This window comes from Melitaea cinxia, chromosome 8 (assembly GCF_905220565.1).
Source record: "Melitaea cinxia chromosome 8, ilMelCinx1.1, whole genome shotgun sequence".
Taxonomy (NCBI): Eukaryota; Metazoa; Arthropoda; class Insecta; order Lepidoptera; family Nymphalidae; genus Melitaea; species Melitaea cinxia.
This window is the reverse complement of record NC_059401.1, coordinates 1,955,316-1,967,458: the sequence shown is the minus strand read 5'-3', so window position 1 is coordinate 1,967,458 and position 12,143 is coordinate 1,955,316.

Sequence of the window (12,143 nt, the reverse complement as noted above, 5' to 3'; positions counted from 1 at the left end):
TACAATATTGTGGTGAGAAAATAAATAAATCTTATTGTTATTATTATTATTCTATCACCACGCTAAAGCTTTGTTTGTTTTCTTTGACGTGTTTATCTCAGAAAATACTAACTCGAATTTAATGTTTTTTTTGTTGGATATTCTATTTACGAAAGAAGTTTTTAAAATATATAATAATTTAGTGCGTTTCGTTCCTCAAATGACATGGGTATGATGGATATGGGCAAAAACTGCCTGGCACAGCTAGTATCCATATAAATAGGTATAAACTGCCAAAATATATGTACGCGCGTAACTTTTGTATGACTCCAACCATAGATCAAGTAAAAAAAGGTAGATAATGCGAGGCCTTTGTTGTTACTGAAGCCACAAAACTCGGCTCCTTCAAGTAAACACACGCGCTCACGCACACATATGCATCAAACTACGCTCATTTTCGTTAGTATCTCATGGGACCTCGTACAGTAACTTTGCCTTCAAAATGCCGTTCTTATGTAATTAAATGGTGCAAAAACAATACCAAAGTGAATAAAAAGTCTGAAGAAATATCGTTTCACACGTAAGTACATACAAAACTTTATATTTCTTGTTATTCCAAAATAATATTGAGGTTATTCGTAACTTATAATTTCGATGTCCCGAAATGACGTACCAAGGGAGTGTTACCAGTAATTTTTATTTCCATTAGCCCAAAATGCGGGTAAGTAAATTGTTGGCAATCATAGAAAAATAATTAAGTAGAAAGTGGACAACATTATTGTTTTTTTTTTTTTATTGTGTGATTTTTATGTTTTTCCTAAATTGAAGTCAAGTTAAATATGAATTTTTAACTCGTTTGTTTCTGTTTAAATTTGTGAATTAACTACTCATATTTTACTACTAAATATCATGGTTTTAGGTTTCCAACGAATATTTTAATAGGAGATGAATGGGTAGCTGCTTTACGACTGAGCCGAAATGAACTACAACGACAGCCATCCTCATCTAGTTGGTTTGTTCAAACCATTTTAATAAAGCTGACATGTACAGTACAAAACGTGGACTTTGCAGAGTACCATCAAGTACATGCTGCTACTTACTACTACGTATTTTAATGTTATATTTTTTGTTCTAGGACCTACCGGAGGAGTCTAAATCAGTCCTTAACCAAGATTCAATCTTTGATACACCTAGAAAACATAAACTAAGAGAAAAGATAAAAAAACAGGAACTTAATTTTTAAAAAAAATGTAAAAATAAAATCAATTTATTACAGCAAAGAGTTAGACGTCTTTAAAGCAGGAACTTGCCCCTCAGAGGAATCATCAATTACTTAAAAACGCAAGTTTTCATTGACACAGATTTATATAATTAAATAAATCAAAACACGGCTACAATAGATTTATGTAACAATTTGAATCGAAAAAAGGAGTAAATATATTTAAAACTATAAACAGGTTTTTATTTCCACATACCCATTTTACCTATATTAAATTAATTGTTTAATAAAAATTTTAGGGACTTTTTTTTAAAAAGTGTCAACACTTCACTCACTCACACATCTTTAAAAAAATTAATAGTAATAAAAATTATTACTAAGATTAAGAATATAGCTACCTCCTCTCTTTCCCGTGGGTGTCGTAAGAGGCGACTAAGGGATAACACAGTTCCACTACCACCTTGGAAAAAGCCGACTGATGGCGGGATAACCATCCAACTGCTTGGCTTTGAAATACACAGGCCGAAGACGGGCAGTAGCGTCTTCGGTGCGACAAAACCAGCTTTGCAGTCACCAACCCACCTGCCCAGCGTAGTGACTATAGGCAAAACACATGAGTTTACGCCATTTTTGGCGTGAGTATTTGGAGGCCTATGTCCAGCAGTGGACTGTATTAAGCTGAAGTGAATAAAAAATATTATACAAATTTACGTTTTTTTACCCTTTTTTTCGTTTACTTTTAGAACAATAAAGTTTGGTGCAGTAATCACATACTTGTATATCAAACAATAATAAAATAAGTAACACTCACCACTTTGGTCCTCTCAGAATAAAATATAAAAAAAATCATAATAATAATTTCGCAAAAGAAATAACATTATAATCATAATGAAACCCGTTACAAGTCTGATAGGATTGTAATATAATTACAAACTACCCTCATCGTTTCATTGTTTTAATATCATCAAAAGACCGTAACATCAAGAACTGACGCTAAAACCAGACCTGATACGAAATAAAAAGATATTAGTAGAAAAAATTTATTTCTCAACTGAAGCGTGAAATCAAGTGAAGCATCGCCACCCAATAAATGTACTCCTTTGATAAAACAGTCATACCAATATCGACATTATTCTGTCGATACAAGGTCGTGTTTCGTTTGAACGTATTTCCTATCAGAACCCTTTGTGTGAAAGAGGTATTAATTCAGATGGATTTTATGTAATATTTTTATGATACATTTTATTGGTGTACGTACTAAGTCGTGCCGCTTTTACGGCTATTTGAGGAGAAAAGAAGAAAGTCACGTCCTACGCTTTAAAGAGGCACAAAATATATTGACAATAAAAATAGGCAAATTGTGCCAATTTCGGCGGCGATATTCATAAAATTGTAATATATTCTTATTATCATGTGAAGATTTATTTCTCTCCTTTGTTGAGCTAAATATATGCTAACATAAAAGTCAAAAGATTATGAAAATTCCTTCATGTTTACACTACTTTTGCGAATAAGAACAACGTCCTAATTTTATTTATTATATCATCACTAGCAGACCCTGCAAACGTTGTTTTGCCATGTATATTATTAACCTCATTTATCCCCCCCCCCTTACCCGAACTTAGGGGTATGAAAAATAAATTTAGGCCGGTTCTCAGATCTACTCAATATGCACACAAAATTTCATAAAAATCTGTCCACACGTTTCGGAGGAGTATTAATTTTAACTAACATTGTACTTTTCCTTTTTTACTAAATCTTTCACTATTTAAGTTTCTCGACTTTGGAATTTTTTCTCTTTTTAAAAAGACTGTCAGGAAGCATTTTCTTGATATTCAACTAGAATAAAACTATATATATGTATGTGTGTGTATTTATATATATTTATGTAAGTATATTTAAACGTTTAAATAAACAAATCTCACTTTAAATGTGATCACAATCTGTACACCTACACCGACACAATACCGTCATATCTGCCCCTAGGTTGCCTGGAAGAGATCGCTTTTCAGCGATAAGGCCGTCCTTTGGACCCTTATGATAGTTTATTAAAATCAATTTGCTATATATTATTTATTTTGAAAAAATAAATAATATATAGCAAATTGATTTTAATAAACAATTTTAATAAACAATGATTTTAATAAACAAACAACAACAAAAAAAAGTGTATTGTTATGTTATGTTAGTCACATTAAAAATTACATGTCAATTTCCTATTGGTAACGCCAAACTTAATTGTGCCCTTGATCTATATTAGAGATAAACTATTAAAAAAAACGTAGTCAAACTGGATTGGGGGTAGTAAAATCGAGTATTTTTATTAAGACATTATTTTCATATAAATCAAAACGGAAACCCAAAAAATTACACACTCAAAATCCTTTATTTAAAAAAAAGGAAATGAAGGCACATCTTTGAGGAAATCCTGATAAATGTTCCACAAAACTCCATCGTTCAATGTCAGCCGACTTCTTCGCAATGAGTTTGTAAAACTGTTTTTGATTATGGTAAGGATATGTGGAGTATAACGTAGATTGCATTGGTTCTATCAAACATTCATTAGGCAGGTTAAATTCTAACGTAAATTTACAATACCTTAACTGAGCCATTATTTTAAAAGAAGTCAACAGGCAGTGGTTGATATTTCTGTTTTTAAGTGATCTCCGATGTACACACACTCAATATTTTCCTTCATATAGAAAAAAAATACACTAACAATGTTGCCTTAGGCAAAAAAATCAATTATAAACTATTTTTTTTTTAAATTTTAAACTGTAGTGAAAATACAGAAGTCAAATTTGGAAAAAGAAATTACTGTTAATTTAATAGTGTCATTACATAATGTTTTAAAAATATGTTACAAAACGTACCGTCATCAACGCATCGTTAATTGTTTAACTTAACAAACATCCTCAAATTAATTATACAAGACACAAATTATATAAACTATACATAAAATTATACGATGCCTGTTCGAGTTGTTCGAGTCCGTCGTCTCGTGATTAGTATGCGCTGCACTGGAATGACGATGCATAATGTAAGACGCTGTTTGCGCGCGTGCTGATACCGATGCGAAGATTGCTTCAAGTTTTCTTTGTATTTTGATATAAAATGCATTCATAAAATTATAACAGCTTATGGGCCATGAAAACTTTGAAACCAGTTATATGTCAGTGCTACTGCTTGGGAGTTAGTTGATGGTATTGTTTCGAATATTTAAAACTATACCGAGGGATACTACTAAAATTAATACAGTTTAAAAATGTATTGTGTCTAATTGGTAAAAGAGAATAATAGGAAAATATCTGCAATATGAATCGCTTGTCAGAAGTATAGTAGCTTAGTGTATTAAGCTCTAACCTAACATTTACTTATTTGAGAGAATGTATTTTTCCAATATTGAAATTACTCGGTTGTTGCAGTTAATTTTAAGTTACAGATCATGACAGTAATATTATTGATGTATTATCTTAACAGATTTTAAATGGGTCAAAGTTGAATCTTTTATCTATTTTTTGATCTAAATCTATCGAGAAACCAACCAAGTAGAAACAGATATCTTCAAAGAATGTCAGTTTTTGCTGAGAGCTGCGTTGAGAGATTAATAATTTCAAAATAAATAATTTATGCTCAATACGCTATATAAATTTAATAATTATAAATTTGTAAGTTATAATTGTGTTTATTACATACAAGCCTTTTTGCGATATGCAATGTCCTTTCCCAAGTTTTAACCTGTCTCTTTGCCAAATTTTATCAAAATCGAATTATTAACTTTAGTATGAAAGCCTATAAAGGTATACAGACGGACAGAGTTGCTTTCCTACTTAATATTAGGACAGATTAACATTCTATATCAAACTTATTTTGTAGTGATAAAATTAACAATCATATGTAAATTATTATGAAAATCAATGTCTGGCATCACTTTATTGAACAATATTCATTCTATTTAAATGTTACTTTTCATTTTAAATTTAATAAATTTTAATAAGCTCCTGTTTCTTGCGTTATTCAGGCTATAACGAGAATTGAATTAAAATTTAAATGTCAAAGGCTACCTTTCAACGCTGCAATATTGGTTTTGATTTCTTTAGAGCTTGTTAAAATACGAACAGGCTTATTAAACTGTTTATCAATATACAATAAATATTCTAGCGGAGTTAAAGAAAGAAATTTTAAAATACTTTACCTGACAAACGTTAGCTGGAACCAATATCTATAAATTATTTTTATTTTTTAATTTAACTGAGGTAAGGCAGAGCAGGAAATCCTGTTCAAAATATGGAGCAGCCCAACTGCGGTAGTACCTTGACCTTACAGAAGATCACAGGTAAATAATATTGTTTTGAAGCAGTGTTATGTTATTAATAAAGAGCAAGGTGACTAGAGCTTTTAGAGGGAATTGGGGATAGGGTCGACAACGCGCTTGCGATGCTTCTGGTGTTGCAGAGGTTTGTCTATAAACTACGGTAATCGGGTGAGTCCTACGCTTGTTTGACCTTCCTAGTCCAATATTTGGACAATTCCGACAAATTAAATATAATTTAACAACTCTTTTGACACCCCAAAACTTGTCACTGGATTTACCGATTTTGATAATTCTTTTTGTACTCGATAGCTATACGCTTTGTACTTTTCACGTGGTTTTATTGAAATTTGATCTACTCTGATCTGAGCGAGATCTACTCTGATTTGATCTGAGTTCTGAGAACAAGCTTTGGAGTTATCACTAATAACACGTATTTAAATCAGTTTTTCTATGTAAGTACAAAAAGAATATTTTTGCTTTGCAATTAAGTATCAATCAAATTATAAACATATATTATTGAACGTTATATAAAAATAAATATAAGTATTCACTTTGAGCGACTTTTGCCACCACTAACCTAAAAATATTGGAAAAAGGACTAACAAATTTTAAATTTTTCGTAGATTTCAGATTTTAATGATTTCAGAAAACTGAATATTCAATCGTAATTTCATAATGTTGAACAAACAAGCTGTTCAAGTTCTGAAATTGATTTGAAATTGATTTTCTTCGTCCTAACTTCCGTTATAAAACTTCAATTGAATTCATGATTTTGAATGATGAAAAGGTTCCTGTTAAATTCACAATAATAATATAACACAGACACAAATAAGCCATTCATTTTAAAGGGCAATGTTTTACCTTTCATTAAACAATACCAATAAAAATAAGAAAAAGAGAGTCTGTGTCAGCTCCGACACACGACTAGAGCTTACTCCTTCAGATCGACTGTCTAAATAGGCACAAAAAAGGCTTACAAGTCTAAGAAAAAGATTAACACTATATCAAATGGTAAATAATCGAATTAAATAACGCCAACTATCGGAACCTTATTGGGATATTAGAAAACGTCGTTGTCTATCGGAACTCTATTGGGTTCTGATAGATGGCGTTACGAGAAACGTAACGAGGTCATTCGTTCAGTAGATTTTAATCCTCATATTTTCTCCTCATATTGAGTAAACTCCAAAAGATATTTTAGAGACTTGATAGGAAAACAAATACGTCGCATCAGCCTGTAATATCCCACTACTGGGCATAGGCCTCTTTCCCCGTGCAGGAGAAGGATCAGAGCTTAATCCACCACGCTGCTCCAATGCGGGTTGGCGGATATATTCCTACTATGAGTAACGATCGCTATCAGGTGTACATGATAACAACCGGGACCGACGGCTTAACGTGCTCTCCGAGACACGGTGGGGAGACCCACAAAGACTACACAAACACCCAGACCACGACAAACACCTGTATGCCCAATACAAATGTTTGTCATGTGCGGGGATCGAACCAGCAACTGCCAGCGCAACAGGTACAATCCATGGCTGCAACCGTTGCGCCAACGCGGCGTCAAAACAAATACATAAACACATAGAAATAAAACAGATATTGCGTAATTATTTATTGCGAGATTCTTATACTAAGCTATTTTTTATTATTATTATTATTTCCCTTTAGGATTACTCCCATAATATTTCTAATAATTTGGTCTCACGTCCATATCTTCTTGACTAAAATGCTTTACAATAACACTTTGTAGACAACTAATGCATGTGAATAGAAATCCAGTAAATTCACAGATTTACAGAATTAGTTGTTACACATCTTTTTATGTATATAGCTGAGAATCTAAATCAGTTAAATGTATTCGCCAGCATTGCAAAATAAACAAGTAAAACCACAAGACATATCTAGTAGTGTACTCATTAAATTCTTTCGTGTATTTATTTTTAGTATTAATTCAACAAATCTCGTTACCATACACTCATCTTAAAAGTAGAGGTTGCCGTCCCAAGCACCCCGAATTTTGAAAATAATTTCGTCACGTACATAGTCTATGCTATAGTCTATATATAGTCTTGATATACGGAGCTTCCATCAACACCCTGTTACGTGAAAATGCTAACGTAATAAAAAGCAAATGTACCTTTTCATTTGACCTCTTTTGTTAAGCAAGGTTATACGAATTTTTCCCTTAAAAGTTTAACAATCATATTTACGTTAAATATTATTATTTACTCAAAAAATTGCATTTATTTTTTTATCTGTATACAAGAATTTTTTATATTATACTGGCTGTGCCCGCGACTTCGTCTGTATTGAAATAAACACAATAGTTTTTTTCAGTTGGCAGAGTTATAAAAAAATCAAATATATAAGTAGCCTAAGTTACTCTTTATTACATCAGCTATCTGCCAGTGAAATTCCCGTCAAAATCGGTCAAGCCGTTTCAGAGATTGGCCGGAACAAACAGACAGACTGACAGAGAGACAGACAAAAACTGTAAAAAATGTTATACATATACCAAAATGTTATTTTGATATATGTACCGTATACATGAATTTAGTAAAAAGCGGTTATTTTAATATTACAAACAGACACTCCAATTTTATTTATTGGTAAGAGGGTGGAGATAATAGGCATTAACAACTATTTCGTTTGTATACTAATTGAAAGCTAATTAATGAAATCAAAAATACTAGCAATATAATACCGAAAAAGTGAAAACTCTTCTTTGGACTTTTACATATAAATTTTTGAACCAATCTATTTCGGATCTCAACATTAAAACGTATAAATAATTAATAACTGTATTTTCTTTCAGCGTAGTCGGCGCTGACCGCCGGCCTGGTATGAGGGGTCCACGTCGGCCAACCTACCTCTGTTCGTCCCTTCAAGAGTCCGCCTTAAACATTACCCACTTTATCCTTACCCTACCCTTAATCCTTTTAATATTTCCTATGGTTCAAACACAAATGAATAGTCTCAACTTTGCTAAGCCAAACAATTCTATAAACAAAATAGAAGAAAGGAATGTTACAAATAAATCAAATTTTAGTATTGATATATATCAAGCAAAATCGAATTCATTAGAAAATGATATTAATACAGTGAGCACATATCAGGCTCTCTTAAATAGATTTAGAAGAAAACATAACATAGAAAAAGAAAAAAACTCCAGAGAAACGTTTAATGATATATTAAATAATCCATATAATAATGAGAATGACTCTAAAAATTTACTACCAAACGATACTAAATTAGCAAAAAACATTAAAACAGATATACATCATATAGATTATAACGATACAGACAATTTAATTGGAACAGAAGCAAATAATATAGCCAATGATTATAAAAAGACAACAATAAGAGAAATAAGGCAAAGTAGAAAAATGGGTCACACAAAAGATGAGACAATGGGTAAACTTAAAATAGATGACGAAACGCGATCAAAGCTATTTCACGATTATTCATCAACATTCAATAGAAGTTCTGATGTTGATGATATAAAAATACACAAGAATCGTTCAGAAATATATCCAAACGAATTATTGGATGACAAATCTAAAGTCAAAGATAAAAATCAGACGGAACGAGATTTGTTTACGAGAGTTAATGATTCATTAGACCATCCAGCTAACCTTACCCATCCTTTAATTAAGAACATTTCAGAATCAACAAAACCCGACGACGATGGTAAGTAAATTTAGCTTTTATTCCAACGTAATTACGTACATTTTCAATTGCAGGTTAATTACGTCAGTGAACTGTTTTTACTGTAGTATATTACACCCTGGAATAATAGATCTAATTTGATAAATTAAATTATGTATGATTAATTAGCGTGCAAAAATAAATAATGTTTGATCTTTCACCTGAACAGAATCAGCTTAACTAAGGTTAAATTTAAATTAATGATTATCATGCTATCATCATACATATATAATTTGCGTGTATGTTGACGAACTCCTGTGTGTACTATGTTTTATATGTTTTTGTCTAGAAACAGTTCAAATTTACACATTACAAAGAACGAAAACTTTTTTACTAGCCATATTTTACAGTTCTTAAATTATAAAAATTAATCGCCTCCGATGTGTTGCAGACAAGTTACGGTAACCGCTTACCATCAGGTGAGCCGTACACTTCTTTGACGATTTAGTTGTTTAAAAAAATAAAGGAATGTTAGGGGTAATTTGTTCAAATTTAGTAATTCAGTTTTTACCGATATGACTATATACATTTATCAAACAATAAGATCACATGTAACACTTTTAGTTTTATAAATTTGGATAGTTTATATATATAGCACTAATTGACCTGGCAAAATTCGAACCGCCTTATTTTTTTTCCTTAATATAACAATTATATATATCAAAATAAAACATAGCCTATCTTTCAAGTAGAATCAAACTGCACAGGTGTGCAAATTTGATTAAAATTGGTTAAATAGTTTAGGAGTCCATCGCGGACAAACAACGCGACATCTAATTTATATATATTAAGATATTCCAAAACAAAGTTATCCGTTACTACATATCCCCTGAGAAAGCAGGGGCGATCCCCTAATTTATAACAAAATAGTTACATAAATTTCTACATATAGAAGGTATTTTAAATATATTTTAGAGATCGCCTTATAAATGACTAGCTGTGCTCGACGGTTTTACTCGCGTTAGTTTGAAAAAAAAACGTAATTAAGATATTATAAAGCCTATAGCCTCATTCGGTAAACGGACTATTTAACACACAAAAAAATTCAGTTAAAACCAGTAGTGCCTGAGATTAGCACATTCAAACAAACTCTTCAGCTTTATAATTTTAGTATAGACATTGAAGTCAAAAACGCGTTTGTTTCGTTTTTGTCTGTGCGTTTGTTTCTTTGCCATTTAGAACGGTATAATTATTAAATAATAATTATACCGTTCAGTGAAATAAAACTTACCGACATTTTACTCCATTCTACGAGTTACAACATTGGATATTTCTAAGCCTGAAATTCAGCATCCTAAAGTTACAATTTACAGATCCATAAATATTTCAAGTTCCCGTAAATACTTCAGTATTTCGTTTATAAGTTAAGTAATTACTGCAGGAAGAGTAAAGCCCATCTTAGGCTAGCGCAGAAATGTTCTGTTTTATTTTATAATAGATATAAAATTATACTAGATTTTTTTATAATTAAATTAGAAAATATAAAAAAATCTTTTTTTTCAATTTGGAAAAATAAAAAAATCAAAATAAAAATCAAAAACTACCTAATTTATTCAAATAGGCTTTAAAAGCAATTTAAAATCGTCATTTTACAAATTAACATTATCTAATATAAAAAATTCTCGTGTCGCGGTGTTTGTAATTAAACTCCTCCGAAACGGCTTGACTGATTCTTGTGAAATTTTGTGTGCATATCGGATAGGTCTCAGAATCGAACAATATCTATTTTTCATACCATTAAGTTGTAGAGGGGGGGATTAAGGGGGTTAATAAGATATATGGTAAAACAACGTTTGCGGGGACAGCTAGTATTATACTAAATATATAATGTAAAATAAAATGACGTAGTAATGCAAAAACCTCGAAATGAAAACTCGGGTAAATTATAAACTGCAGTTTTTTTTAAAGCTATAGCGTCATTTGAATATAAAAACCGTAATCGCTTTGCTATAGAAAGCTTTTCTATAAAATATGAGGACTAAAAGAGGCTTCAAGATAAGCGTTTCAGGACTTTAGTCACAAAGATAATGGAAAATACAGTCACTTTTGTCTTTTGTTTTAAAGGTGGAAAAATATTTCTAGAAGCGCAACAGCTTTAACTTCTATCAATCTATATATTTTTTATTTATTTATATATTAACGTAAGGAAAAGTTTTCTTTATAATACTATTATATGTAACACGTTGGTTACACCTAATAAAACCTCTATTAAAGGCTTCGTAGAATGAGGATCTAGGATAATCGAAAATCTAATCTAATATATTCAAATTTTTATTCATTTATTTTTTTATTCATTTATTACCATAAATATACTACCATTACAGGTTTATTACCTAATGCGATAACACATAAATTTAGTTAAAATCAAAATAATAAAATTCAGAAAATGGACTAGTCTTCTGGTGTCAGCGTCATGGATTTCTACATGGAGAAAGAGGCTTAAGCTCAATATAAATATTACAATAAAATACAATAATAAATTATTGTTATCAGTGAGTGAGTTACCACAATTAAAACAAACTGATGATCTGTAAATTTATAATGAAACTCGACTATTTAAACGATTCTATAAATAATGGACAAAATTTAACACGTCACCAGCCTAAGCCGGTCGGCTTAGAGGTATGAAATGTTTATTTATTATTCAACTGGCTTAGCAACTTTCTACGCACGAAATTCGAAACTAAATTTCTTTATTAAAACAGTCTTTGTTCTACCGTTTTACGCAACGCATTATGTGATAAAACTTCGAGATAAAAAGAGCCTAGGTGAATCCAGAACTGTCTAAATACAAAGTTTTATCGAAATAATTTAGTAGGTTTCATGTGAAAACTGTCTATTAAGATATCACATATTCTAGGCTTTAAGTTTAACCTCGAAAAACAAAGCTACGAAAAGTCCTTTTCTCTATACTGA